This window comes from Microtus pennsylvanicus, chromosome 11 (assembly GCF_037038515.1).
Source record: "Microtus pennsylvanicus isolate mMicPen1 chromosome 11, mMicPen1.hap1, whole genome shotgun sequence".
NCBI classification, from domain to species: domain Eukaryota; kingdom Metazoa; phylum Chordata; class Mammalia; order Rodentia; family Cricetidae; genus Microtus; species Microtus pennsylvanicus.
This window is the reverse complement of record NC_134589.1, coordinates 89,235,737-89,247,017: the sequence shown is the minus strand read 5'-3', so window position 1 is coordinate 89,247,017 and position 11,281 is coordinate 89,235,737. Positions and strand designations below refer to the sequence as shown.

At 48.1% G+C, this 11,281-nt stretch overlaps 1 pseudogene; it reads right to left on the bottom strand.

Annotated features, from left to right (window-relative positions):
• Nucleotides 1-616: 616 nt before the first annotated feature.
• LOC142831639 (small ribosomal subunit protein uS5 pseudogene) lies at nt 617-1,368 on the bottom strand (annotated as a pseudogene).
• Nucleotides 1,369-11,281: the final 9,913 nt, after the last annotated feature.

Below are 11,281 nucleotides of genomic sequence, written 5' to 3'. Positions count from 1 at the left end.
GAGGTCTGGTGCCCTCTTCTGGCCTGCAGGCATACACACAGACGGAATATTGTATACAATATTATACAATAAATATTTTTTTAAAAAAGATTTTTTGTTTGCTCTTTCTTTCTTTCTTTCTTTCTTTCTTTCTTTCTTTCTTTCTTTCTTTATAAGACAGAGGGGTGGACTATCATGCCTTCCAGAATTTTTTGTTTTGTTTTGTTTTGTTTTTGAGACAGGGTTTCTCTGTATAACAGCTGACTGTCCTGGAACTTACTTTGTGAACTGGGCTGGCCTTGAACTCACAGGGATCTACCTGCCTCTGCTTTTGGAGTGCTGGGATTAAAGGCGTGCACCACCACCACCTGGCAAATCTTTAAAAACCAACTTAATTCACTTTACTTTTCTTCTACAAAAACCCTTATGTGGCCGGGTGGTGGCAGCACTCAGGAGGCAGAGGCGGGCGGATCTCTGAGTTCGAGGCCAGTCTGGTCTACAGAGTGAGTTCCAGGTCAGTCAAATGTACACAGAGAAACCCTGCCTTGAAAAAACCAAACCAAACCCCACCCCCCAAAACCAAACCAAACCAAACCAAAAAACCAACCAACCAACCAATCAACCAAACCAAAATCCCTTATGTGGTGGCCATAGCTGGAGCTCTGAATGGAGACTCTGGTGTGGTTTTCACAAGATGGTCAGTGCCAGTGAACTCCTGATAAGGAGACTTGGTGAACACAGTCTCTTTCCGGAGGTCGGGGGTCAGGTAGCTGTAGGTCTTGGAGATGGCATCAAAGGTGGCCTTGGCAAAGTTGCCCAGGGTGGCAGTGCAGCCCCTGGCTGATGTGTAGCAGTCATCGATGCCAGCCATCATCAGTAGCTTCTTGGGCACAGGAGCAGAGACTATGCCAGTGCCTCTGGGGGCAGGGATGAGACGCACCAGCACAGAACCACAGCGGCCTGTCACTTTGCAAGGAACAGTGTGGGGCTTGCCAATCTTGTTTCCCCAGTAGCCTCTCCGCACAGGGACAATGGAAAACTTGGCCAAGATGATGGCCCCTCGGATGGCAGTGGCTACCACCTTGGAGCACTTGACACCGAGACCTACGTGACCATTGTAGTCCCCAATAGCGACGAAAGCCTTGAACCTGGTCCGCTGGTCTGCCCATGTCTGCTTCTGCACTGGCATGATCTTCAGAACCTCATCCATTAGGGGTGCACCTAGAAAAAGTCAATAATCTCGGATTCTTGGATGGGCAGGGAGAACAGGTAGATCTCCAGGGACTCGATCTTCACGTCCTTGACCAAGTGGCCCAGCGAGATGGCAGGTATCTTTGGCTTTACCCCCATGAGCCCTGCAGCATGAACCATAGCCACAGCTTTGACCATGACTGCAGCCCCTCAAACCACTGCCAAATCCTCTGTGGAAGCCACCGTGGCCTCCTAGTTCTGCGCCCCATCCTCCAGGCCCTCCTGCAGGACAGGCGTCACCTGCCATTTGGTGTTTCCTGAAGAAGAAGGCCCTGTTGGAATTTTGACTTCCTGCATCCTGTGAAGGCCTGTGCAGACAACAAGGCTACTGTGAGGTGATGTATGCAGCCATGACACGGAACAGCAGGTGGTTCTTCCGTGACAGGGTCCTGAGAGGGGACTGGGGGATGAGAAGTAAGGACGACAGCATCTCTGGGGCCTTGCAGGAGCTGATGGCTCCTGAGAGCAAGACATTAAGAAGTGCAGCATCTTGTACATGGTGTGCAGGGGGCGGGGGAATGGGACAGTCAGCAGAAAGCCACCATACAACGGAACGGCGTCAACATGTAGCCAATCAGTCAACATTGCGAGAAAGGTCCACGGGATGTCTCAGGTGGGACACAGACTTTGTAAGGTTATATATATATATATATATATATATATATATATATATATATATATTTTTTTTTTTTTCTTTCGAGACAGGGTTTCTCTGTGTAGTCCCTACTCCTGCCACTCACCCTGTAGACCAAGCTGGCCTTGAACTCAGAGATCTAGCTGCTCCGCCTCCTAAGTGCTGGGACTGATGTTGGTGTTACCACTGTTCTGTGTTTATTTCTTATTAACAGCATGGGTTGCTTGATTTTGTTTAGATACATGATTTTTTTTAGATTTATTGTGCATCTGAGAATAATTATTCTGAATTCTTTGTTGGGTAATCCATAACAATGTGTTTCAAATTTTTTTTGAGACATTGATTTTTTTCCAACTTAAATTAATTTTAAAAGGAAATCAAAAACCTCACTTTAGGAGATAGACAACATGTAAAAATCAAATCGTGAGGCTGGAGATATGACTTAGAGGTTACAAGTCCTTTCTGCTCTGGCAGAAGAGCCAGGTTTGGGTCTTATCACCCACATAGCAGCTTGCAAAGGTCCATAGATCCAGTTTCAGGGACCAGATGCATTCTGATCTCTGTGGGCACCAGGCAGGCAAAACACTCATACTCGTCAAATAAATACATCTAAAAACCTCCTGTCTGACCGGGCGGTGGTGGCCCATGCCTTTAATCCCAGCACTTGGGAGGCAGAGGCAGAGGCAGAGGCAGAGGCAGAGGCAGAGGCAGAGGCAGAGGCAGAGGCAGAGGCAGGCGGATCTCTGTGAGTTCAAGGCCAACCTGATCTACAGAGTGAGTTCCAGGACAGCTAAGGCTACACGAAGAAACCTTATCTCAAAAAATAGAACAAAATCCCCCAAACAAACAACCAACCCCCCAAACACAAAAGCCAACCAACCCCCCCAAACCTCCATGTCGTATCTGTCTATGTAGTCAGTCAAACACTTATTATATTAATATTTAAATATGTCTACATAACATTTGTAAAAAGTAAACTCTAGATGGACTTGGCTCAGCACAGTAGAAAATTTTATTAGTTTTGTGAAGTGATGTTCCTGGTTTGCAAACACGATTCTTTTCATTTGCTTAGGTATTTTAACTGTTTTGCCACGTTAATGTGTTTGGGGTAAGTTTCTGGATGGTTATTTTCTTGTTTCCATTGAGCTCAGGATAAATCATGTGCGTGCGTGTGTGTATAAAATTGCTGATATTTGGGCATCTCCGATTTAGAAAACAGTCTTTTCTGTCCTTCACACAGGGACACGCAAGAGATTCTGGGGACCACAGATTCGTGGTGGAGTTGGGTCTTCTCTGTATTTTTTTGTCTAATTTCTCCCAGCCTTTTTAATTTTTAACTCATGATCTCTGTCTCCCTCTAGTGTCTCCCTGTGGTAATGCAGCACCCTGGGCCCCGGGGACAGAGCGGACCACCAACCTCTGCGAGCTCCTTCATGAGCTCAGTTGTGTAGGGACAGAGACTGTGTCCTCCCACGGTCCCCAAGTACAGGGCATTGACTGCACGTCAAACCCTATTTCTGTTCCGAGGAAGGAGCTGCGAGGTGGAACGTCAGTCTGCTCGCTAGAAGAGGAGACTAGTGCACAAACGCAGGGAACTTTCCAGCAGACTTCGGCGTCATTCCCTGGCTCTGGGGTGCTTCGATTGGCCTTGTTAACTCCCTTTTAAGAGAAAAACAAAACAAAACAAAAAAAAAATTTACGTTTTTGGGAATTTCACAACTGACTCGGCTGTATTTACATCACTTCCACCCGTCCTTCCTCCATCACCTCTTCCGTACCCCACACCGCCCTCTAGGGCTCATGATCACTTTTTGCTGTTGTTATTGTCAGATGCAATCCACTGAATACATTTTATCCTGCCGGTATGCACATAGGTTTAAGGCTGACCCCTCAGATGGGGAAACCTGCCCGAAGTTTGTTCCTCCTCCAGCAGCCATTGACTGCCTGTAGCCTTTCCTCTGTACCCTCTCAAGTTCTCTGGCTCTTTAAAAAATACAATTCACCCTGATATTCTCATTATGCAGGTTTCTGTGGTGGGAAAAGGGCCTGGGATGTCCTGCTGACCATCTCAGGATAAATTGCATAAAGTTTTGAGGACCCAGCCCTTCTGTGACAGGCTAAAATAAATGGAATATTAATGTACGTGTATACAAAGTCTAAGGAGTTGCGATTCAGGTCAGAATTCAGTGTGTGATTCTTTCAGATCTGCCTACTGACTACAGAGCAGTAGAATGACTAATAATAATAATAATAAATAATAATAATAATGAAGTTAGCAATGATACTGGGAGACCCCAAATCTCTAGTTGTCGGCTAACAGAAAGGCCCGCCAGTCATGTAGCCAATGAATGAAATGTGATTATTGCAATGGAAAATATCTCTGATGAGGATATTGGCAAATTTCTTATTTAGCCCGAGAATATTACTCCTAAATAAAACAAAGACACATTACTGAAAAGCTCTCTGTTGTGGACTCAGTTTTGGGGGGCAACTGTAGACTCCACATGTGACAGAAAGGAGCCGCGGCGAGGCGCCCACCCGTGCTTGTCTTAGTCCAGAGTTTCTGTGCTGAAGTCCAAACCCTGACGTGCTGGTGTGTGCTGAAAGTGACCCTGAGGAGGAATTAGATCGTGAGGGTGGAGTTCAGCATCTTTACAGGGTTCTGAAACCTGCCTCCCTCTCCCCTATCTGAGGACAGTGAGGTGTTGGCAGACTGGGAACCAAAAGACAGTCCTGTGCAGGACCAGACCCGGCGGTACCCACGCACCCTGTGAAAGACAGTCCTGTGCAGGACCAGACCCGGAAGTACCTATGTGTCCTGTGAAAGACAGTCCTGTGCAGGACCAGACCCGGCAGTACCCACGCACCCTGAGAAAGACAGTCCTGTGCAGGACAGACCCGGCGGTACCCACGCACCCTGTGAAAGACAGTCCTGTGCAGGACCAGACCCGGAAGTACCTATGTGTCCTGTGAAAGACAGTCCTGTGCAGGACAGACCCGGCGGTACCTATGTGTCCTGTGAAAGACAGTCCTGTGCAGGACCAGACCCGGCAGTACCCACGCACCCTGTGAAAGACAGTCCTGTGCAGGACCAGACCCGGAAGTACCTATGTGTCCTGTGAAAGACAGTCCTGTGCAGGACCAGACCCGGCAGTACCCACGCATCCTGTGAAAGACAGTCCTGTACAGGACCAGACCCGGCGGTACCCATACCCACGCGTCCTGTGAAAGACAGTCCTGTGCAGGACCAGACCCGGCAGTACCTATGTGTCCTGTGAAAGACAGTCCTGTGCAGGACCAGACCCGGCGGTACCTATGTGTCCTGTGAAAGACAGTCCTGTGCAGGACAGACCCGGCGGTACCCACGCACCCTGTGAAAGACAGTCCTGTGCAGGACCAGACCCGGCGGTACCTATGTGTCCTGTGAAAGACAGTCCTGTGCAGGACCAGACCCGGCAGTACCTATGTGTCCTGTGAAAGACAGTCCTGTACAGGACGGACCCGGCGGTACCCATACCCACGCGTCCTGTGAAAGCGGTCAATCCCATTTTTTGGGTGCATGTAGTTGGCTGTAGACTTAGTTACAGCATCCGGGACGGACCCAGGAACGTCTCCTCACCTCTCAGCCACGCTCACTGTCTCTCTGCAAAAATTGTAAAATTGTCTCACCTTTTTTTTTTCTTTTGAGACAGGGTTTCTCTCTATAGCCCTGGCTGTTCTGGAACTCACTCTGTGGTCTCGAATTCACAGAGCTCCACCTGCCTCTGTTTCTGAGTGCTGGGATTAAAGGCATGGACCACTACCACCCGGCTGTCTTAGTTTTTTTTGTTTTTTTGTTTTTTTTTTTTTTCATTTTTCGAGACAGGGTTTCTCTGTACCTTTTGGTTCCTGTCCTGGAACTAGCTCTTGTAGACCAGGCTAGCCTCGAACTCACAGAGATCCGCCTGCCTCTGCCTCCCGAGTGCTGGGATTAAAGGCATGTGCCACCACCGTCTTAAGGGGTGTTATAACTGTACTATAACCACTTAGGTGAACCTACTCTTTAACCTTTAAAAAAGATTGATTTATTTTACCTTATGTGTATGTCTGGTGCCTGCAGAGGGCTCAAGAAGGCATCGAATCCCCTGGAACTGGAGTTACAGACAGCTGTGAGTCACCATGTAGGTGTTAGGAATGGAGCCTGGTTCCCCATAGGAGCAGCCAGTGCTCTTAACCACTGAGTCATTTCTTCAGCCCCAGTGTCCCCCTCCCCATCTTCTTTGTGTTTTTTGAACATGATTATACTCAGTCATTCCTATTAATCCTTCGTCTGGAAGTTCTTCCAGGTCCCTCAGGATAGAGATGGTAATTTCTGAGAAGACGTGTTTCTGCACTGAGATTTGTGTGTTTGCAGCTAGCTAGTTGATTGATGGAGAGCGTGAGCCTGATGTTGACAGTCTGGAGGTGGCTCGCCTGTTAGCACCAGGAGAAGCTGTGGAAAGGGTTTCTTGATCAGGGACCACTTACAGGCCAGCACTAAGAGCTGGGCCTATCAGGAGCTGGGTAGACTGGTGTCTTAGCTAGAGTTTCTATTGCTGTGAAGAGACACCATGACCACAGTAACTCACTCTTTCTTCCTTTCTTTCTTTCTTTCTTTCTTTCTTTCTTTCTTTCTTTCTTTCTTTCTTCCTTCCTCCCTCCCTCCCTCCCTCCCTCCCTCCCTCCCTCTTTCTTTCTTTCTTTCTTTCTTTCTTTCTTTCTTTCTTTCTTTCTTTCTTTCTTTCTTTCTTTCTTTCGGATTTATTTATTGATTATGTATACAGAGTTCTGCCGGTATGTGTCTCTGCAGGTCAGAAGAGGACACCAGATCTCATTAGGGTGCTTGTGAGCCACCATGTGATTGCTGGGAATTGAACTCAGGACCTTTGGAAGAGCAGGCAGTGCTCTTAACCTCTGAGCCATCTCTCCAGGCCACCACAGCAACTCTTACAAAGGAAAACATTTAATTAGGGCTGGTTTACAGTTCAGAGGTTCAGTCCATTATCATAAAGACGGGAAACATGGTAGCATGCAGGCAGACATAGTGCTGAAGAAGGATCAGCAGGTAGAAGCGAGCGAGTGAGCGAGCGAGCGAGAGAGAGAGAGAGACAGAGAGAGAGAGAGAGAAAGTGTGAAAGTGTGAAACCTCAGAGCTCATCCCCCCCCCTCCAGTGACACACCTCCTCCAACAAGGTCACACCTCCTCCAACAAGGCCACACCTCTAATAATGTCACTCCCGAGTCTATGGGGGCTATTTTCATTCAGATCGCCACAACTGGGAAGTATGGGCTGGGTGGTTGGGCCTGGCGGAGCCGTCCCCTATCAGCAGCTGGAGCTGGGCAGCTCTAGAAGTTTGGGCCAGATGATTGGAGCCTCGCAGGCCCTCACTTGTCAACTGCAGAGCCTAGGCAGGCTGGAGAGAGCAGCCTGGGTGGCTGGGGCCTGGTGACACCTCACCTGCCATGCACGGGAACTGTAACTATAGAGTATTTTGAGATCACAGTGTGGCACACGGGGCCACAATGATGTGCCAGTCAGACAAAGTGATATCAAAAATCAACACTGTGTGTCACAGGGGAATATTGCGCTGTAACACTTCAGTATTGTGACGTCACAATGGGGCATTAGGTCTTATCAGTAGAGTGCTGTGACGCTGTAGTGGGGAGCCATGGTGGCAAATTCAGCATTGTTACACTCGAGCTTGTGATGTAAAAGCAAAGCATTATGATGTCATAGTGCAGTACCAATGGCAGCAACAGCGTTGTGATGTCACAGTTCATTTTGAAGTGTTACAGTTAAGCATGAAGATGAAAAACAGAATCATGGCGTCAAATGAGCTTTGGTGTCCTGGTGCAGCGCGGTGCGGGCGACGTGGAGCTCTGTGACGTTAAGGAGCACTGTGACGTTAAGGAGCAGGTCGGCGTGTCACGGAGAGGCCTTTGTGCGATCGCCAAGCTGTACCGTCACACCGCAGTGCTCGACTGTGACACCACAAAGCTCCGTTTTGACCTTACAGCGCCCCTTTGTGACGTCACAATGGTCCCTTGGGACATCACGGTGCGACAGAGTAAGAAAGAAAAGTAGGGATGGGGATTTGGGAGGAGGGGGAAGGGGCAGGAGAGGGAGGAAAGGAGGGGAGAAGAGAGAAGGGGTGCATGTGACAGAATGTGTCATATACATGTGTTAACCTAAGAAAAAATGGATTTTAATCATGAATTTCCCATGGCTTTAGCATGCTTTCTTTCATTTCTAAGAACTAGGGGGATATGTGTCTAGAAAAGACTTATTCAGGCTACACAGAATGTTCGTCTCAGGCTGAGTTCTCTGAGTGTCTCCTGAGCACCCACTTTTCCTAACATCTTTTCACATAACTAACACAAGCTTTAATGCGCAGGAACATTTGCTATCCTTTCTCTCTTGTTTAAGGATTTATTTACTTTATGTGCATGAGTATTTGATCTGCACGTGTATCTGTGCACCACACGTGTTCGGAAGAGGGCATCAGATCCTCTGAAACTGGAGTTACAGTTGGCTGTGAATCACTCTGAGGCTAGGACCTGAAACCGGGTCCTCGGCAGGAGCAGTCAGTGCTCTTAACCACTGAGCCGTCTCTTCAGGCCCCCACTCTCTCTTATTTGTACATAAAGAATTCAAAACTTACCAGAAAGTCATTCTCGTCTCAGCACGGAACTCTTCCCTTTCACACAGAGATTATTGATTTAGAGTCACTAAAAAGGGAGCTTATCAAATGGGAGGCGTTGAGTGTTGAGACAAGATCTAGGATTTACCACAAAGGAGGTTCCACCAACGACTGCAAGACGAAAGCCGTTCTTCAGATTCTGAGCACTGTCTTAGGCACTGTTCTGTTGATGCTGAGAGATGCCATGACCACGGCAACTCTCACCAAAGAAAGCATCTAACCAGGGGCTTGCTTGCAGTTTCAGAGGGTGAGTCCGTGATCATCATAGAAGCAACGTTCTTCCCTCAAAAGCAGGCTTGTTGACAGAAAATGAAAAACTCATCAGGGACATTCCTGGGTTCAGATCTCAGATTTTGGTCTCTCATCTGTGTGAGCATCTACCTGTCCCAGCCTCAGTTTCCCCCGCGCATGGTAGAGCCAATCTTACCAGCATAGGATGGGTTGTGGTGATGTGACCCATGGGTAGGTCCTCTGGGGGTGGCCTTCTGCAGGCTGAATGGCCACAGAGTACTCAGTCACGAGGAACACTTGATAAACATACATTTCTCACTCCACTGCAGGCCCCATGCTGCCCCTTGTGGGGAATTCAGGCAAGAGAGCAAACCCTCTTGTCTGCACGTGAGGGGCTAACTGCAACACAGAAGCTGGTGACTCTCAAATTCTTGACTTTCAGGCCCAAACCCATCCACCACCACCACCGTCACCTACTTCCACCCACTGCCAGCGTGATCCGGAAAAGACTGCCTGTGTTTGGTTTCCTTGGTGAGCTCTGGGGGTGGTGAGGAGAACTGTGACTGAATTTGAATTACAGACTCTGTGCCATCTGCAGAAATCAGAGTCATCTCACAGAGTAATACTTATTGAGGCCTTCCTGGGTCAGGCTCTTGGGTCAAAAATAATTTCATTTGGTTTAGATTTATTTTTTGTATAAAAAAATTAAGCAAATATTTTCTTTTTAATGATATGTATTTGTGTGTGTGTCTCCATGTAAATGCACATGAGTGCAGGTGCCTGAAGAGGCCAGATGAGGGCGTCAGAGCACCAGGAGTTGGTGTTCCAGGCTGTTGGGTACTGGACACTGAACTTGGGTTGTCTGAGAAAGAGCAGGCTGTGCTCTTAACTGCTGAGCTATTTCTTCAGCTCCACTTCCTTAAGTTTAATCTTAAGAAGCAGGCATTACAATGGCAGTTCCACAAAGGGAGACACCCTGTGGTTCAGGAGACACAGCTCCATGTCCTAACAACACATAACTTCTAGATGGCATACCTTGGATTTGTACTCGGGGCTCTACCTAAACCCCAGCTTTCTCCACTGCTCTGTGGACACGCCTCCTCCAGAGGGCTGCATGATTTTCACATCCTAGAGATCTCCAGCTCAGTCACCTGGAGGCCTCAGGCGGGTCATCAACATCAGTGAGGGAGGAAGTGAACAGTGTGAGGACAGGAGTGTTAATACGCAGTGGAAAGTGAGCTCCGTTGGGTTGGAACGTGAATGGATCCAGCGCATCATTTTCAAGACAGAACCAACTCCAGATGCTCTTTAGGAATTTCCTGATGTTGAGGTTCTCAGTGACATTTACAGGTAGAGATTTCTGGTCTTTGGGTCATATAAGTGCTGGCAAGAGGCAGTACTAGATAATATGGGTTTGGGCTCGACTCTCCACCCCTCCCTGCTTCCCTTCCTGGAATAGGCTGTGTTGTACCCCCAACGAAATGTCCGGTGCCAACGTTCTTATCTGGGCATCTCAAGATGTGACTGAATTTAGACACAGGTCCTTCAAGCAGGCAGCTAAATTAAAAAAAAAAAGTTGATTGAGTTCTATTTAACATGACTGACCTCCTCATGAGGACAGGAGACTGGTAGGCAGTGCAAGGAGGCGGGGCAGACATGCAAGGACACAGAAAGACAACATCATCTGCAAGTTGGGCCAAGAGGCTTCAAAAGGACCCAGGCTGCCTGCACCGAAGCTAGACTTTCAGCCTCGGTGGTCAGAACCGGCTTCCCCAAGGTCATTAGGTCTACAGTATTTTGCTCTGGTAGCCCTGAGAAGCTGGTATCTTTTGTCTTTTCTTCTCTTCTTCTTTCGTTTCCTATTTTATCCTTCCTTTCTTTTTCCTCTTTCATCCTCCCACCCTCCCAAGTCAGAATAGAACCTAAAGTAATCGAACTAAAGAAGAAAATAATGGCTTCAGGGTGGATTAGTGGCAGATCTGTCTCTAGAAAAAGATGAAAGGCAAGCCCACCTTCACACACCTCACAGGATGCCAGCGAGTTAGGAGATATGTCACTCTTTGAGAGGCCTCTCAAGAGCGGGGCATTGCTTAGAAACAGTGTTTGGAGGTGTCTGTGAGGCCCCAGGCGCATCCTCAAGCTGCAAACGGTGCTCTTTGCTTACTAAATTGACTTCCAAAGGAAGGAGGCAGAGGAGCCAGTTATGAGAATGAACTGGCAGAGGGTGGGTTGGGGGAATCCTCTGCCCTCTAAAACGCTACACTCAAGCTCACGAATGGCCTTGTGACTGGGTGGAGCAAGCAGCGCGGTGACTGCTACCAGCTTCTTGTAACACAATTTCCCTGCCTACCCTACAACCCTGTGCTCTTCACCCCTATTTTATTCTTGCTGAAACCGAGGCTCTGAGCCGACAGGTGAGCAGGTCAAGGCTTGTAGTCAACGAACAAGAAGGGGTGATTGGAACTCA